Raw genomic sequence first — 3,756 nt, forward strand, 5'->3', positions numbered from 1 at the left:
CTGAGTCTGCTTCCTTACTTGCTTCCCCTCTCTTGGTGATTGTGGACTTCCCCTCATGTGGTGGCTTAAATAGTTATGGCAATCAGGGCACAGGGATCAGTGGGTGGAGTGGGCAGACCACCACATAAATAACTTTAAAAGTTCCACAGTAGTTAAAAATTCAAACACATTAAGATTTCAGTTTCTTTAAGATATCGAGTTTCAGCAGAGCTATGGTGCTGCGTGATTTAATCTCAGCACTTGGTAGGCAGAGGCAGTTGGATCTTTGCTAGCCTGGTCTGCAGAAGGAGTTGCAAGACAGCCAAGGCAACATGCAGAGAAACCCTGTGTCTAAATAAAATAAAATAAAATAAAATTAAATAACAAATAAATAAAATAGCCAGTTGATTAAAAAAAAAATCTAGCCTCTTAAAACTCAAAGTCTCAATTGCGGGCTCCAGTAAAATAAAAAAAAAAAAAATACCAAATATTTTCTTATATCAAGAGGAAAAGTTAGGGCAAATTAAAGCAAAATCAAACTCCAACCATCCAATGTGTGGCTTCTATTCATAATCTTTTGGATTCTTCCTAAGGGCTTGGTTCACTTTTCCACTCTGCCTTCTGCAGCAACCACAGCTTGTCCTCTAGGCTCCAGTTGGCTCCACTCCACTGCTGCAGCTGTTCTTGATGGTCGTATGGTATTGGCATCACCCAAATGCTGGGGTCTTCTGCTGCAGTTGGATTGCACTTTCACCAATAGCCTCTCATTGGCTCTCTTTGTGAAGCCAAGCCTCAACTTCTCTTCATGACCTCTTCAATCCTGGTATTCCACTGCCACTGAGGCTCCATCTTCATTAATGGCCTCTCACAAGCCAATCCTCAGATGCTCACCAAGACCCTTTGATGGCACCTGGGTGACTCTTACATATTACCAAGTTCGGCTTACATCATGAGAGACAATCTTGGACAGTTCTGGAATATAGCTTCTCTGTGCTCTCAGGGAACACTTCCCATGCTGGTCTCTTCTCAATCACTGCTAATTTCTTAGCTCAAACTAACCAGTATCAATTGTTCCAGTGATGCAAAGGTTTCACTTTAATGGTGCTGGTCTCTTGTAAATCACGCTTGATTCTTCAGCATCAGCTGTACCAGAATGACAGAATCTTAGTTCAAAAATAGCAAGTGGTTGTACAAGTTTGCACTCCCCCCAGAAATGGAGGAATGTTGCCCTTGCTCCACATCCCCACCAGCATGTGCTATCGCTTGAGGTTTTGATGTTAGCCATTCTGACCGGTGTAAGATAGAATCTCCAAGTTATTTTGATTTGCATTTCCATGATGTCTAAGGGCTTTGAACATTTCTTTAAGTGCTTCTCAGCCTTTTGAAATTCCTCTGTTTAGAATTCTCTGTTTAGCTCTCTGCCCCATTTCCTAATTGGGTTATTTGGGTTGTTGGTGTTTAAATTCTTGAGTTTTTTATAAATTTTGGATATTATCTTAACGACCAACCAATAACTGGCCCAACTTGAAACCCATCCCATGAACAAGCACCAATCTCTGACACTATTAATGATACTCCATTATGCTTGTAGTGGGTTAAAAAAAATTAGTCATTACCATGAAACATTTGGAGAAGCATTTAAAGGAGTTGAATTGGAATTCAGTGACCTGGATATAAAATTTAAAGATGATGTAGTGCTAATACCGTGAAGCTGACAGATTTGTGAATGCTATCGGAAATCAGTACTGGTAAACTGGGTATGGTGGTACATGCCTTTAATCCTAGCAGAGGCAGTCAGATCTCTGAGTTGGAGGACAGCCTGGTCTTCAGAGTGAGTTCCAGGACAATCAGGGCTACACAGAAAAACTATTCTTAAAAACCCAAACAACAACAACAAAAACAAAAACATTGGTGCCAGTTGGGTTATTATTAATGAAGCAGATAAATTGGGAATGACTACTATCTTTGAACCTACAAAAATTTTGAAATAGATTTCAATGAAAATTAAATTGCTGATATTAATCTAGCTAGTGATGGAGAGGTGAAACTGATTCTGAATTCTAAAATACAGATGCTGTAGTCAGTAACATGGGAAAAAGTAGATGCAAAATTCAATGACCAACTTGACAGGTGTCTTTATTATTATTATTATTAGATATTTTCTTCATTTACATTTCAAATGCTAACCCCAAAAACCCCTATACCCTCCCTCTACCCTGCTCCCTAGCTCGGAACTTTTTGACAGGTGTCTTGATCCATCCTTTTTGTCATCATAGGGTTCATTGATTTTCAACTTACAAGTCCTTCATGTTGGTGAACCTCATAGTGGGTTTAATTTTAATATAAGTGCCATTTAATATAAATGTTGTTGTTGTTTGAGACAGTGTTTCTCTCTTTGCCTTGCCATCCTGAAGATCACTCTATAGAGCCTCCAACTCACAGAGAACTACTTGCCTCTGTCTCCTGTGTATTGGGAATAAAGGTATGCACTACCATTGCCTGGTTAGTTTTATTGAGAACTTTAAGTAAAAGATTCTGCCAGATACAGTAAAGAAGAAGAAATGGATGATACAGATAGAGACCCAGGAAGTGAATGTGGATAGAAGCAGGTATGTGGAAATGTATTCAGACCCTCAAGTCTCCCTCTAATATATTTATTCTCTTATTAGTTCTGCATGTCAGATATTTGTTGTTTCTCTCATTGTTGCCATGATAGAGGATTTACATACTAGGAGGGGATCAATTCTCATATTTGTCTATGTTGCTGCATCTCCAGTGAATGGCTATTTGGATGAAGTTGTTATGCTAAACCAGAAGGAGGGAGATGGAAACAGCAGATGTTTATTGGGACGGCCCTTATCCCAGCTGTGGGTGTGGCACTGCCTTCCTGATCTATGTGTAGTCATTAATTATCATCCTCTAGAGCCATTCTGTTTGGAGCTAGCATGGTTGTTGTTTGCATCTGTGTTCTGTTTGTTTGTATTTTAAATTCTTCCTCTAAATACTTGGCAGAAAGCTGTCAGGTCAGCTTCCCTTGTCCCTTGTCATGCCAACACAGCGTCTCATTCTGTACTGAAGAAAAAGTGGATTATGAAGCTTGCAGCTATTGTTTGCCTGGGATGAATTTTGATTTTTGGCTCAATTTTTATTAAAATGTATTTTATCTTCATGCTTTTCTGGGCATTATAAGACCTACTATGTTTCATGATGCTGTTGCTGGTCATTCTGTGCATTTTAACCATCAGTGTGACTACTATGTGCATATTCTTCCTGCTAAGTGGAGAGGATTGTAGGTGGCAATGGGCACATTTTCTCTCTGCTGTGTCAACTGAAGCCTATCCTATGCTTACAGGTCTTCCTTTGACTACTATTTAAAGAAAAAAAAGGATGTATAACTCATTTCAAACCTTATTTTACTGTGGCATTTAGCACAGACCGGAGGAAAATATGTGAAGCAATTAATTACATGGGAACACACTTGTTTGACAGGAAAATCTATAGTAATGCGAAAATTGACTAAAGACCCTAGAAAACCTGAAACTTCAGATGAGACTGTCTTCCATGAGGGTGGAACTTGCACAGAAAAGAAGAATAAACACAAGAAGAGATCTGGCCTTAGCCCTGGGTACTTTTCAGGTCTCTTTCATGGTTTAAAGTAACTTCTATTTCTATTGATCCTGCCTTCTTGCTGACTGCTTTCACCAGTAGTTCACAGCAAACACTTGGATTTTATGCAGTAGGCATTATTACAAGACATGGCTAATCTTCCCAAACTAC

The 3,756-nt window shown here is 39.3% G+C and overlaps 1 pseudogene; it reads left to right on the plus strand.

Annotated features, from left to right (window-relative positions):
• The first annotated feature begins 1,924 nt into the window (after positions 1–1,924).
• Positions 1,925–2,870, plus strand: LOC110310721 (annotated as a pseudogene).
• The last annotated feature ends 886 nt before the right edge of the window (positions 2,871–3,756 follow it).

This window comes from Mus caroli, chromosome 15, assembly GCF_900094665.2.
Source record: "Mus caroli chromosome 15, CAROLI_EIJ_v1.1, whole genome shotgun sequence".
In the NCBI taxonomy this organism is placed as follows: Eukaryota; Metazoa; Chordata; class Mammalia; order Rodentia; family Muridae; genus Mus; species Mus caroli.